Consider the following 16,109-nt stretch of genomic DNA (forward strand, 5'->3'; position numbering starts at 1 on the left):
CCCACGTTAGTTCTAGTACATAAACATAAATAACTCAGAAAGTGGATGGGAAAACGACGCCGCGGTAGCTCAAGTGGTAAGAGCATCGCAGGCGTAATGCCAAGACGGGGGTTCTTATCCAACCTGCGGCCTGTTTTTTCTTTTTCATCCACCTTCATTTTCATTTGTTTATAATTTATTTAATTCACTTACGAACTGCAGATAATTTCCCGTATGTTTTCCTTGTTAGATTCTTACCGACATGATTAAGAAAAAGCAGGCCCCTCGGTTTCCTTTCTGCTAGTTTATATATATATATATATATATATATACATATATATATATATATATATATATATATATATATATAGTCATATCATAAGAAGCCAATAAATAATGTCACGAAGGACAGCACAGGTGAAATTATTTCTAGTTACTAATTTTATTGTATTAAGGAAATGATACATGAATGAAAGTGAATGAATAAGCAACTGACCGCAGGTGGATACGATTCCATGTCTTCGCATTAGGCGTGCTATGTTCTTACCAACTGAGCTACCGCGGCGTCGTTTTCCCATGCGCTTTTTGAGGGATTGCTTCCGTCCTGTGTACGTTCCGTTCATCGTCCTTGTTTTTTCGCGCTGCCCTGTTATCGGTTCAAGAATGCACCAACTAGCTCAAACAAGAGCTCTACTGCTTTTGTAAAACTGCTCTAGACATATGCATTCAATAATCATGTCTCTGCTCTCGTGCGCTTCTGCGCTTTTAAACCACTCTTCTAGATTTGCCTTTAAGCCGTACGCAAATTCCCGATATCCCTCGCTGTCCTTCTTGACCGTGCTTCGAAACCTTTGCTGAAAAGCTTCGGCTGAAAGGCGGTACTTCTTCAAATGGCTAGCCTTAACCTTCGCGTCGTCATTTACATCTGGCGCACTGAGTCTGGTGATTATTTCAGCAGCTTCACACGGTAACATAGACGGCAACCGCTGTGGCCATGTACTCGCAGCGAAGTTCTTCTAACAAGTCCTTTCAAAATTTCCTAGGAACAACCCTATGCTGTTCTCGACTTCAGATGGCTTTAACAGCCTGTCCATGCGGTATGATTCTGTCTCACTTGATCGGTCCAGAGCCCCTTCGCTCCCTCGAGACAACTACAAACGTTTACTTTCAAGGTCACGTTGCATTTTTCTTAACTCGCAATCTTTCTCGCGTTCCTCTCTGTCCTGTTCTTCTTTCTTTGTTTCTACGTTCTGTTCTTCTCTCTCTGTACCTTTCCTCTTTCTCTATTTCTCGTTTATCTCTTTTCCTAAACATTCCAATCCAATTCCAATGTCATCCTCACTGGCCTGTTCTGAAATCAGCTTTAATATTTCCGATTTCATCATTTCCTTGTGTATCTCTAGGCCCAGTTTCTCACCGACAACCAACAATTCGTTTCTCAGTAGTGTCTCTCACTGCTGCCGGCACTGCTTAGAGACGAATTGTTAGTCGTCGGTGCTGAGCTCAGACCAGCGAGACCAGGTCTGGGCTGTCCAGCTAGCCGAAGCAGCCGCTGAGACCCAGGGGATCTTGGCCGTCTGCTAGGCGGAGGGAGACTGCGTAATAAATGTTGACTCTCTCTCTCTCTCTCTCAGCAGTGTCCTCAAATCCATGATTTCCGTTTTACTGCTTTGGTTCTACTCGCTAAACACAACTAGATAAACACAACCTAACTCATAATCAACAATCCAGCTTCCCTACAGTTCTAAACTGAACAACCACAAAATGAAGCCTAGAGAGTCAAAGCAAAAACCAAGCCCTCACCGCAGGCATAGCACCACGTCGAAAAGTCGTTTCACCGCTGCCAGCCAGTTGTAGGAGTTGGGGTCGGGCATATCAACAGGGGTACCTGGCCCATGCTGTCGTCCGACTCATCTACGCTAAGGACGTTGTTGAACGGAGGTACATGTTCTTATCGAGAACGAAGAGCACTGGGTTTATTTACAATACAGTAAATTCTCAGTTGTACGAACGTCGGTTTATCGAATATTTCAGAATAACGAACTTTTTAAATATCCCCGGCAGTTTTCTTATAGATTCTATGCAAAAACGTTTCACTTAAACGAATTTCGGAACAGTCAATATTTCAGTTTAACGAACTCGCTTAGAGGGCCAAGGCTTATTTTTACGATCAGAACCGATGCCCGCCCTCATCAAACCGCCGCTCCAGCGGCAATGTAACGCCGCTGGCGCTACAGCGTCCCTGAAGAGGCGAGGAAGACGAAGAGGAGAAGAAGAAGAGGCGAAGAAGACGAAGAGACGAAGAAGAGGCAACTGCCGAGCCAGTTTCAAGCCCTATAACTCTAGCTGAGGTTGTATGGTACATTGGAAAGCAGATAATTTGCGTCTAAACAGCAAGCTGTGCCAGAAGAAGCGTACAAAAACATTGACTCTTTGGACAGTTTTCTTACATCCTGTGCTTTAAAAGTACATGTGCAAAAGAAGATTACAGATTTTTTTTTTCTAAGTGAGAAAGGCAGCATAATAACTGTTATGAACCTTGTACTAGGTAATATGTACAAATTCCATTTCACACAGTTCTAGCACTATGGATGCCATGTCTTTTGCTCCATGAATTGCACTTCAAACTTTTGACTCTGTATGCCATGTCTTATGTTGGTCTAGTGAATATTCAGTTTAGTGAACTTTCAGTTAAGTGAACTATTTCCTTCGGTCCCTTGAAGTTCACTCAAGTGAGAATTCACTGTATCTACATGAGGAGTAGAGAACGTTACTTCTGAACAGTCTAGCATAGCTGAATTCAAGCACACACTGAGGAGCCGAAAAAGTCCGCTTAAATCCCCTCTGTCTTCCGTATAGATCCCTAGACCAGGGAAATCTGCCTTCATACCTTCGTCTAGTCGGAGCGCCCAAAGTCGCCAAAGGGTCGGCATTGAGGGCGAGGGTGCGTAAAATCACTCCCGTACCTTTGTTCACTGAACATACAGTCTCGTAGACAGGGATTGTCACGCTCGACTCAAACTGGCGTGTCTTGGTTCCTGGGATGGCCCAGGAAGCTGGTGCGTCTGTCAAACCGCCTTGGCGGCTAGCAGTACGTGGCCGTGAAGAAGCAGCGTAGGACGTCTTTATCCAGGAATTTGTTGCTCCCATCGTCGGGGACGGTGGCAGTGTACCATTCATCAACACCCTATTCGCCGAACGTCTCTCGCCTTGGTGTCGCCGCTGGTCTGTCCGAGGGCACGCATTATTAGCTTCGCGAAGCGATTCGTCGCAGCAGGGTAGGAGAGACTGGAAGGTTCCTCCGCTGGCCGATCGTAACAATACGTCTTGCAAACTCACCGGCTACAATTAGTAAATTGCAATATGTGCCATAAATTAATTAACCAGGAAATTAATTAGTGTTCTTTTTATTGAGTCGTATATGTATTTCGATTTCTCTTGCTACTACTGTTCTCCTCTCCGAATAATCCAGTTCAAGGAAAAATAGTTTATCTGTCGCAGGCGATTTTCGAAAATTCCGTAAAAATTAAAAATGATCACCCCATATACTGTAGTAGTGTTTCGGACTATGTGACGTTATCATTTCAGTGCGATAAACAAATAGAGACATTGGTGTTCCGGTCTACACTAATGAGGCTGGATGTGTATGGTCTCTAGGAAATTTATGTTTTTTTTCTCTTTATCTTTTAAGTAAGCCACCTCACGAGCTTCATGCTCTCATGTAACCATTCACAACGACGAAAAGCCCGCTTAGTATCTCTCATACCTTCACCAAAGTGTTGTATCAAACGCAAAGCACAAACAACCTCCCACTCTCCAGCCCGCATCCACCTTCTACGAGGTCCCTCACGTAAGATCTGCTTCCCTGCAGTCATCGCTGCGACCTCGCAAGCACCCATCAATCACATCTGCTGAATGTGACATCTTCCGCCAGCTCCACTCCGAGAACACGCATAGCTGTCCCTACCCCAAATCCTCGGCGGCTGACTGCGGTGACCGCACTTCAGTATCAAAAAACGTGGAAGGCGGTTCAACCTCTAGTGTCGATGAAAGACGATACAATTGTAGCGTGTCCGGTATTCGGGTAAACGCAATCGGACTGGGCTTTATACCGGATGAGCGAGGGCGCAAACATGAACGGCGTGCATGGTGCAGCCACCTGGTGGCGCAGAACTCAATCAGACAAACACGGAGCTTACATTGCAGTAACTAAGTGTATGCTGCTTCGCTGGTAGTGTTTATTTTTGGCAGCGGCGTAATCGTGTAGTATTCAGGGGGGAAAACTGTAATAATTCGCTGCAAGCTCAGTGTTTTTTTAAAGTTTTTTGAGCCACCTTTAAGTTAGCTGCGGTACCTTGTGGATATATTTTCCTGCAAGACGAGGCTACTTGCGTAAGTAGGCTTCTCCCCATTATGATTCTTAGTGTGGTGAAGCCAGATACACAGGTGTCTACAGCATAAGGGCAGGTACATTCATTACAAAACCGCGTCGAGGTTCGTGTGTACAAGCCTTCTTGATTAATATCCTGCCTCAAGTGGCGGAAGTGTGAAAAAACGAGACAGTGCAGGACAGGCAGAAAGAAACTATGGCTCACAAAATTTTTAGGGAGAACTTAGCTAGCGATCTTCAAAGGCTTAACTTTTACAAGCAATTATATACAGCAAAACTCGTTGCACGAAATGAGCTTTCATGCCATATTAGATTAGGCGCGAAACTATGCGCTCACAACTGACGCACAAACAGGAACAGGCGCCTGTTTCTGTTTGTGTATATGTAGTGTGCGCACAACTTCGCACCCCATCTACCTTGACATCAGGTCCACTGCAATCGAAGAAACGTCTTTTGCCGCGCTACTTGTTATCAGCTCGTTAGAGTAATCCTGACTTGTGATATTGTCTTACGTACGTACCCAAGCAAATCTGTTACAGACTGAAAAAAACCGAAGAGGCCAGGGGGGAGACTTGAACCTATGTCCATCACGTGAGTGAGAAATCTGAGAACTAGTTGCGCCAGCAGGTCGTGAGGATGTCTCGCTCATCCCGGCCACGGCGGCCGCATTTCGATGGGGGCGAAATGCGAAAACACCCGTGTGCTTAGATTTAGGTGCACGTTAAAGAACCCCAGGTGGTCAAAATTTCCGGAGTCCTCCACTACGGCGTGCCTCATAATCAGAAAGTGGTTTTGGCACGTAAAACCCCAAATATTATTATTATTATGTCTCGCTCCACGTTCCCTTCGATGCGCAGCTGTCTCCACTGGGACCCCTAGGTAGTGCAACTGGCACCGCCCACGTGTCTCGCTCAGGTCTTTCTGGAGGGCAGGCCTCTGCGACTAACAGAAAACGAGAGGGAAACGGAGACTGTGATAAAGAGGATAAGAAAGGTTAGAAAATGCTTGCCTTTGCCTACGTTGATTCAAGTATTCTGGTGGCAAAACTTTTGTACGTTCTTTCCCACGATGTACCTCTTCCGTACACCTTTTGTATCATTCAGCTGGCAGTGAGCAGGTGACGAAGCGATGAAGCCATCATTCAATGGCACGATTTCAAACTATAGGCGAGAGGGGGGGTTTTCTTGTTCAACGCGCAACGGGCGTGTCGATGTCGGAAACCGCCTACCACGTTGCCATCTTAAACGCTTGCTGTGCCCCACAGGTTGGCATGAGAGCTTGTGCATGTCAGCGAGGTCATTGTTTGTAGGACATGTAGTTCGTCACTCAGAGATAACTTAATTTGGAACGTTTTAGCATTCCAGCAGAGGTAAGCCAATTTCATTTCCGCCAGGGGTTGACGGCGTAGTTGCATCTTGGTATGTGATAAGCGTGGACCCACATGAGCTTAAGTTAAGCACGGATAGTAACAGTACGTTAAAACGTCGTAGCATTTCTTTTTTTGTATCGTATGATTCGGGGAGTTTGGCGCCCAAAATTGTCACGAGGGTTTTAAGAGAAGTCGCAGTGCAGTGCTCCAAATAATTTGGGACTAAATCGGCTTCTTTAAAATGCCTGTAAATCAGGGTGCCCCAGGGCGCTTTTGCGTTCCGCCCAATTGCTATCCCCCGAAAACTAGTTTTAGAGTGTCGCAAATATATATATAAGGAAATGCGCATTTACATTATTATGCAAAGCGCTTGCTGCGCCAGGATAGGCGCTGCTTGATATGTAGGTGCGTGAGCAGTGCTATTAGGCTGACTCCACACGCTCAAGGGGTTCCATTTGATCAGCGTATCACTCTGTGAACATTATAGGAAAGCCAGACCTGTCGAGCCGATATCGACCTCTCCTGTGGTATGCTTGTATAATGCATGCCCGTTCAAGGTTGACAAAATACAGGTGTAATGAAGTGAGGATAGATAAATCCGAAAATGTGCGCGTATGGCTGACACACAATACGGTATTAATTTACTTGAGAGGAGAGGTAGGTCTTATACGAAAGCTATATGCGCATCGATGCACTCGGTGCAGGCGCATTCGTAGTTCGCGCGTTTTTTTTTTTCGTGGGCGAGACCGATTGCCCACTCGCCTTCAGATCTCTTCGGTCAGCAGCACAGTACACTCGCTCACATTGTCCATCGTAAGGTAGCGCCTGACCAGCCTCTAGCAATGCTCATGCACGGTGGCCAAGTGCACGTGCTGGTAGTTGTGTGGATGGCAGACGACTTGTTCCTTCACGACTCCGGCCAGTCGCATGAAGCCGTCAACGACTCGAAGCCCTGGGGAGATGTGACGCATCGTGCCAGAAATTTTGTCCTCGCTGATGAAAGCAAGTTTCGTTCGAGATCGTCAGAGAGCGATGTGGGCATATAGATGCACTGCAGGGCTTCGATGGTGCACCTGTTTGTACCTAAGAAGTGCAGCTACGCAAATGCAGCCACTGGGCTCTCACGGCTCCAACTTACACACGGTACCTTCGAAGGTAACAGTAAATTTAATACAACGCCATGCTAGCTACCCGGACGTTTCTTGCTTTGATGGTTTATGCGCCGAGACGAATAGGATTTTTTTTTGCCACGATGAACATCTCTCTGTATCCTACCTGCTTACAGCCTAAGAAAGGCGTCCGCTACTATTACAGTTAGGCACGGAGGCCGATCAACTCAAGTTGAAATATGGTGGCTAAGGCTGTGATTACTTCATCGCTATTTCACGACAGACAAAATATTGAAGTTGACATGCTATGATGAACTGTGCCATGTTAGCATTCACAAAAATATGTGGAAAAGAAGACGTGTACATTAACGAGACCAATACATACAGAATCGCACAGTGAGAAATATCATAGAAAGATCTTGCATTAACAAAAACTAGTATGAAAAACACCTTTGTAGTTATACAAACTTATGATATCAACTTATTTCTATGTAATATTGGTGGTAACTAATATCGGTGGAGCTCGCTAGTCCATTTAGTAATGGATGTAATGCATGTGCAGGTATTCCGCAATTTGTCCCGAGTTTTTAGATTCTTCTACCCTGCTGACACATGTTGTAGTATGTAGTTCCTGGCGTATCCTGATAACGCTCAGACCTATTTTGCTTAACCTATTCGGAAGTTTCAAACAGTATAGTTGATGTGTTTTTAGCAATGACTATTTTTCTAGAAGTTGTCTAGTCCTTTGATATCTAATAAGAACATAATATTGTTCGAAGGCGCGTCGCTCTTTTAACAGAACTAATGACTTTCTGTTATTAGTTTCTGTAAGTGTGCTTTATACATACGTTAGTCTTGAACTAAAGAGTGAGTATAATCGTATAGAATTTTTGTAACCATTTCGGTAGCAGCGGGTTAAGTTCCTAGAGGCAACCCACGATCTTGTACTTATGGGTCCACTGCGTGCTCCCTGCATGCTCCTCTGCCAGCTTATTCCATTTCAAACCTTTATTGAACACATTTTTTAATAACGTTTGGTTCTTTGCTTACTTTGCTGCCCAGAAATAAAATAGTTAAACTACAGTTGCGTGGCTTAAGCGCTATTCACAAAGGGGAGGCTTCAGCGCAGAAGGGAGCATGACGTCATCAGCCGCCACTCTGCTTCACGGGGCTCCCCTGCTCACACTGTTGGTACGATGATTGAGGGACGTCAATATTAGTGGGAGGGTTTAGCAGCATATACTTATGGCGCGCTTATATGCAGAAGATTGAGCGTCCGTGTGGTGGATGTGTGCTTGTCAGCAGATGACGCTTACGATGCTCTTGACTTAGCAGAAGAAAATGAGAAGTCGCGCAGTAAAAAAAAAAAAATCGAACGTTTCAAACATAGTTATGGGCTGGAGAGATGCCACTGTCAGGGTATATGGTTAAAGTAGAAGCACCGGTTTAGGAGCATACAGGCGCAATTGATCTCTGCCACCGCAAGTGCACGCTCTGCGGCGCCAGATCGGATCTTTTTATTATTATAATATATTTGTTTATTATTATTTTATAATAATAAACATGTCGCAGTTTCGCTTGAAAGGCGAAGCATCGATAGCGATTGCAAATTATTAGACAGCTATACGAAGTGAGCATAGTAGCTTTATCGGCCATGTAAACGTGTAAACATTCGCTTACTAACTAAATTAACATGGTGTCACGAGCGCACAGGCAAACACGAACACACCTCACTTGATAACTGCGGACACTCGCTGTCAGAACGCTGGAGTGAGGAAGAGTGGCAGCAGCAGCCAGTGAATTCCCTTCCGTGCTGCTTCTCGCTTCTACGCGAACTAGGCGCGCGAGATCACAGCCCACACGAAGCCACCAGCCCTCGGCGTGCCTAGACTTTGTACCCACCGCAGATTACTTTCAAGATAGGGCCCACGCGGCCGTGCTTAGCCGCGCCATACGCAGCCGCGACCCAGGGTAAGAACCCCCCCCCCCTTCCCCACGCTATAGCTCACGCGTGACTGAAGAGGGCGCGCTTCCTCCCAGCCTTACTCCCATACGCGCGCGAGATCAAGCGACCACCCTACTCGGCTGACCCTCGAATGATTCCACTCGCACCTACAACATACGGCTCGCGGCCGCGACCTTATCGTACTTGGATTTTATACAGAACGTCGTGGCGACGGCGGTGTAATCTCACCAAAGCCACAGCCGAAGCCACAGCTGATGCCACAGCCGCTTCAAGTGATAGAGCGCTCCGCGGTAGAGTCCGCAGCGCCGGCTCCTGACAAGTTGCCCGAAGGCCGGCAAGTGGTTGTGAAGCTTCGGTCTCTCATGAATACCGTTCGTACACTCTTGAGTAAGCTGTATACTCAGTCAGCGCGAAGTGTAGTGCAAGTGCTTGATGTTTTGAATCCAGTGCTTGCAAGTCTCAAGTAAGTACCATAGCTCTCCCGCAGCCTTCTATTCACACTGAAGCCAAAAAGGCCGCGATCTATTATGAGACACACTGCGACGTACCGCGACATACTGCTAACGACCACTCATCCATGGATCATCCCAGGTGACTTTGACGCGCATCACCAGCTATGAGACTTGACTTTGGTGTCACGGCGCTTCGCTGCACACAAATCAGCGTGCACACATAGTGTTCACTCTATACCTATTTTCCTCTTTCTATTCCCCCTTTCTCTTACACCAAATGTGGGGTAGCAAACCGGAAGCTTGTCTGGTTGACCTTCCTGCCTTTCTCTTCTCCTTGCTTTCTCTTTTGCTTTCTCCTTGCAATGTTTACGTTCATGCACCGTGCCCGTCACAACTTTAAATATGACACAATGTTCATGCGTATGCGCTACACCGTTCACAATCTAAGCTTAGATGCAAACAGCAGTTCAGGTGAATGCACACGGTGAGGCGTCGACGCAGTGACGTCACGAGGATGAATATAATGTTTGTCGAGGAAAGAATGGTGGGTGGTGAGTACCCATATATGCTGAGAGAAGTGCGTCGCGAAAGACAGGGGTAAGGTTGACCACTCTTTTCCCCGTTTCATTCCCGAATCCATGGCCTAGAATGGAAGCTGGCACACGCACATACTTTCGCGCGAATTAACATGGTCTCGCGCGCACGTTCTACGTGACGTGAGGCACGCGCCTATTCGGCAAGACAGCAGCAACCACGGTCGCGAAAGTCTGGAAGGGTTCACTAAGAAAGCTTCGCTTTAATAACAGAGAAGAGATGCGACACACCGACGTGTCGTCAGCAGCCAGCGTGACAATTCTCTCCTCTGATGCGACCGAGAATTCAGATGTGCTGGCAGAGGGAAGCCAATGTTGCAAGCTGAGCACATCGCTCCAGCGATTCCTAAAGCTGCGATATGGGACGCGTTCCATGTGCACAGCTCTCGGGTGATGGGGCGTGATCGGCGGTCTGTTCGTAGCAGTGCTGTGAAGTTGACAACAGCGCCGGTGATGCACAATTTGAGGCCATAAAGATGCCAAATTAGTGGCAGAATGCTTCTCCTTATCCTCGGTGGAAGTTGCACCAGTGCCTGCTACCGTTTTATATGGGGTATATGGAACCACACTGACCGCCGAACGTTTGTTGTAACCGAGGTTGGGGGCCCGACGACGGACCAAGAGAGAGCCGGCGAACGGACTAGGGCCGCGCCGTTGGGATGGCGTCCCGGCCGGCGCCTCGACCAGCAACCTGCCTCGTGCCCGGTGTTTTCGGCTTACCACCTGCTGGGTGCGAATCGCCGGCGCTTCCGAGAGGGACGAAGGCGTCGGTGCGGTCAACGGAAAACTTGGATTTTGTGTTTTATTTTCTCTTCCTTTTCACTGGCACCTGTGCTTTGTAAAATAAACATTTAGTCTTGAAGCGAACCCCGACGAGTGAACATCGTTCCTTCGGGGCTCCTGCGTGCGCGGTCGCTACGCCGCCTGAAAGAGTCTCACGCAGTTATAGTCGCATTTGCGAAGTGACCTCCACAGTGTTGGTCGTAGCTTTTATTCCACACGCACCTCTATGCACGACTAAGGACTGAAGGTCAGTCGTGAACGCGGCGAAGTGAGGCTCTCACGATGGCGCGCGTGTACACCAAAGTTTGTTATCTCCGTGGCATTAGGCGAAGTAAAATGTTCGTATTTTACGAATTACCTAACAAATGTCAGCGTGGGGCTTGTAGCGTTACTGGGGTGTCAATGGTGACACTATACAGTTCTCGGTCTCCTGCTCGGCAGTCGCGATGCGGGTTGCTCGGAAAGCTTTTGTTACGTTTGCAACTTATAATACGCGTGCATGGAGCAGGAAAGCGAGCTTTACAGAATTTAAGTGAGGAATTCTTGGAAGAGAAAGCGCTTGGTGGAGCGGGGTTTTCGAGTTGCCCGTTGGGGTACGGAGGCCAGCACTCTGTACGACAACGCAAGACGATGTTTACCTTTCAGCGCAAAAGCGGGAGGATAAGCAATGGTACTCGCACCGCTCGCTAGGGGTCAAGAAGCGCTGTGCGAGGTCCCCGGAATTCCACGTCACTCATTCGGCGTTGGTGCCGGCAGCGCTTGTTATTCGGTATGATTGATATGAAACAGGTACAGATAGGGAATGGGATTCGTGGAGAACAGACATATAGTCCGTCCGTCCGTCTTGTCTTGTCTTGTCTTGTCTTGTCTTGTCTTGTCTTGTCCTGTCTTGTCCTGTCTTGTCTTGTCCTGTCTTGTCTTGTCTTGTCTTGTCTTGTCTTGTCTTGTCTTGTCCTGTCTTGTCCTGTCTTGTCTTGTCCTGTCTTGTCTTGTCTTGTCTTGTCCTGTCTTGTCTTGTCTTGTCTTGTCTTGTCTTGTCCTGTCTTGTCCTGTCCTGTCCTGTCTTGTCTTGTCTTGTCTTGTCCTGTCCTGTCCTGTCCTGTCCTGTCTTGTCTTGTCTTGTCTTGTCTTGTCCTGTCTTGTCCTGTCTTGTCCTGTCTTGTCTTGTCTTGTCCTGTCCTGTCTTGTCTTGTCTTGTCTTGTCTTGTCTTGTCTTGTCTTGTCTTGTCTTGTCTTGTCTTGTCTTGTCTTGTCTTGTCTTGTCCTGTCTTGTCTTGTCTTGTCTTGTCCTGTCTTGTCTTGTCTTGTCTTGTCCTGTCTTGTCCTGTCTTGTCCTGTCCTGTCCTGTCCTGTCCTGTCCTGTCTTGTCCTGTCTTGTCTTGTCTTGTCTTGTCTTGTCTTGTCTTGTCTTGTCCTGTCCTGTCCTGTCCTGTCCTGTCCTGTCTTGTCTTGTCTTGTCTTGTCTTGTCTTGTCTTGTCTTGTCTTGTCTTGTCTTGTCTTGTCCTGTCCTGTCCTGTCCTGTCCTGTCTTGTCTTGTCTTGTCTTGTCTTGTCTTGTCTTGTCTATCTTGTCTGTCTGCCTGTTTCCCACAGGATTCCCACAGTTTACAAGTTTTGATATGTCTCGGTATCTATCCGACGATGTCCCCAATACCAGTGTGTATTTTTGTTGATTGTTGTCGCGCCATCCCTTGGGCGTGAGCTGCAGTCATGTAGCTTCTTGTTATTAATAGGAAAAAATGAAGCAAATATCGAGGCTCCTTGCCATGACAGGAATGAAGAAGCAAGCGATGTGCATTCCTCAACTACTTATTTGTCACTGCTCCGTGATAGACACGCATCTCCTGCCACTAGTCAAAGAGTTTCCTCTAACTTGGTTGTCATCGTTAATCAGCAGTGATTGCCCCTAATATAACTGTATCGCACACCATTTGAAATGCAGTAAAGACAGACGGAGCAGAGCTGGTGAGCGAAACTCTAAAAAACGTTTTGTACCTTAAAAAGAAAAATAAAAAGAAAGAGAGATTAAGCTAGCAAGTAAACAAAAAAGAAGTACAGTTTCGTTCATTGTGAGCTGCAACACTGCGTTTGTGGTCGAAAGGGCTCCAAGACTGCACGGCGGCGCCTTCATACACAACATTGGTTTAATACCATTATTAATAGACGCGGGTTTGCAAGTAGATGCAATTTTTCTATACTACTCAAAGGCTTTTGACCGCGTGCCTCACCACCGGCTACTGACCCAAATTGTAAAAGCTTAACGTTCACCCTAACGTTCTAGCATTTTTTTTTTTTGTCAGACGCCCTTGACAGACCGGGGTAGGAGGGGGGGGGGCTGTCTTTGACTTTGTACACAGCGTTTCTTTACTCTCAATTCGACACGCTAACACATTTCCCCTCGTTTCCGCGTCCTCCCGCCTCACTCCCTCTCCCCTTTAGAAGAACCCCACCTATATATACTGTGGCGAGGAAAGCATATGCCGCCTTGAAGAAGATAAGTCCACTTGTCGAAACGTTGGCACCTTGTTCACGTTTTGCTCATCGTCTTGAATTTCCATCTCCCGCATTCCCCGTCTTTTCTCTAGCATGGATAAAATATTTCTGATCAGCTCGCGTACAATTCACCTCTGTTAATCACACTACCTCATTTTTCGGACACGTCACTTCTGGTGTCCCCCAGGGCAGTGTGATTGGACCGTTACTATCTTTAATCTATATTGTTACGGCGCAACCAAGAGTGGCACCAGTCAGAAGACGACTTGACGTGTGTAGCTAAAATCTGTCTTGAGAGCCATCTTGTTTATGCATCGTTGTCCCTCTTGTAAATATCGTAAATAAACCCTTACATGCGATTTCTGCAACGTAACAATATGAACGATCTTCCATATCTACTGTCATCCAGAATTAGATTCTTTGCCAATGATTGCGTCATATATCGTAATGTATCCTGCGCCACCGACAAGCTGACATTACAATTCGACCTTAACACGACAAGTTCAAGCTGCTCATACTGGCTAATGCCACTTAACCACAGTAAAACAAAAGCAATTTTGCCGTGTACCTTCGTCTTAAAAATTAAACGATAGCTGACATCAACGTACAAGTACCTCGGCCTTCATTTACAATCCGACTTAACATGGGATCACCATATTAACACAACCTTGCTTCCGCTAATCGTTCTCTCGGCCGGCTTAAACGTAACATTAGGCAAGCGCCTATTCACCTTGGTAAACTTGCTTACACCACGTTAATCCGACCTAAAATTGAATATGTTTCTGCTATCTGGGACTCTTATAAATGCTGCATTATCAACGACATCGAAGTCCTTCAAAACCGTGCTGTTCGCTTCATCTACTCGGAATACTCACATTTCGCTAGTGTCACTGTTTTACAAAATTGCGCTCAATTGCAAGAGCTTTCGCATCGCCGTAAACTTGCTCGCTTATCAATTTTCCATAAACCATATAATCACACATCCCTCCATGACGACTTTTTCCTGCAACCAGCAGCTATCCTCGCCGGGGACATCCTACGAAAGTAAAACAGATAATATGCCGCTCAAAACACTATACGCCGAGTCTTTCATACAGCGCACATTAAAGGATTGGAACCAGTTGCCATCACACATCGCTACAGAAACTGAGATCAGCAAATTTAAAGACTTCAGTCATAATAACGTACTTGCTACCAACTATCCCAGATTAATATTCCGCTGGTTTGTTTTTCTCATAGCGTGTTTATTAATTCACTAGTTTCTTTTTCTATATGTTTAATTGTATTTTGCACTTTTATTCAATTTGCTTTACTTTATACTTTTGTTCTGTACTTTAACCGTTACAGAACTTCTTACCATTGTTTGACAATGTTCTTGATTCGTTCTCCTTTAATAACTCGAGTTATTACGCTTCTGTGTTATTCATGTAAGGTGTAAATATATATGCAATACTTATATTTTTTTGTAACTATTCTGTATAATTTTTTTATTGCACCTGTTATGTATTCTTTTTTTTTACTGTATTATTTTGTATTAGTTTTTTTAGTGAGCTTTGTATACGCCTGCGCTTAATTGTACAAGACCTCCTATGCAATTCCCTCAATCAGTGGGTCTAATAATAAATAAATAAATAAATAAATAAATAAATAAATAAATAAATAAATAACAGCAATTAAGCAATGTTAAGTTCTCCAATTTTGATGTGAGATCAGCAGTAAACTGCTGACGAATTCACTGTCTTCCGTTACTTTCCTGCCTTTGTTGTTTTACGAATGATCATTCCAATACGCAATTAAGGATTGATTACGCCATATAAAATAGTGTTTATTCAAGTGAAGAAGTTTCTCTCTTTGAAAAATATCGCTCAGTTTAAAGCTTCTGAGATGAATTTTGATAAGAGTTTCAGAAATTAATACAATTCGTTATTAAATTTTCTTTGTCGCTTATATCGCCATTGTATACCTCAGTCAGCTCAATACTGAATGCGCAGCACGTCACCACTTTTTTTTTTTCCTGTCCTTTTTTTTCAGCTTCACAATTTTCCTCGCGCATTTATCGGTGGCTGTGCATCCAAACATGTAAGGCGATTAGATATATTTAAGGGGACTGGAGAAAGCCGAAAAAAAAAAAACCGGAAGAAATGAACGCCTTTTTGGAATATTACATTCAAATTTGTGCCTTATTCTATTCATTTCCTGCTACTATGAACGCGACAGCAAAGAACGAAAAGCCCATTAAAAAGGTCGCATACCAAAAATACGAGGCTGTTAAATTGTCTATGAAATAGCTTTTTGTTGGAGCAATTCTTTTATACTTTTACCACAGAAGCGGCTTTTTTTTTTTAGCCAACGTCTTCCTCAGACTTCCGTTTCATGGAAAGTGTACGTCAACGCCCGACAACACAGGACAGCGCCCGTATATCACGTCGGCGTACGCGTTATAATAACCGTCTGGGCACTTTTGCCGCTACGGTCCCTGTAGAGCTACCGCACCAGCGCTGTAAACTAATTTACACTCTTGAAGGTGCATAAGGGTGTAGATTAGTTTACAGTGAGATGCGACGGTCACCGACTCTAAGGAATTACGCAACTACAAACGCTACGTAAATATCCTCACCGCGACAAGCATACACGCCGTCGTGCGCACCACCGTGTATTTAATAAACCGAATGGATTTATTTGACTCCCTCTCTCCGGTCTTACAGCGACTCGTACTATATATTCTCCGCTCAACGGCGCTTGACCGTTGCAGAACCGAGTTGTAGGACGCGTTGTTCGTCGAATGCCAACGCTCTTTGTGAGGCACGGGTTTTCGCGCGAGACCTTTATGGTGTCTGAAGGCTTCGATGCTGTGGTCGCTGGTATATGTCGAGCTGTGTCGCGTTCGAGTTCCCATGGCAGCCGTATTTCAATGGGGGCGAAACGAAAAAGAGAGAGAGAGAAAAAAAAAAACGCCCCGTGTACCACGCTTTGAG

Source organism: Dermacentor variabilis, chromosome 1 (genome assembly GCF_050947875.1).
Source record: "Dermacentor variabilis isolate Ectoservices chromosome 1, ASM5094787v1, whole genome shotgun sequence".
Lineage (NCBI taxonomy): Eukaryota > Metazoa > Arthropoda > Arachnida > Ixodida > Ixodidae > Dermacentor > Dermacentor variabilis.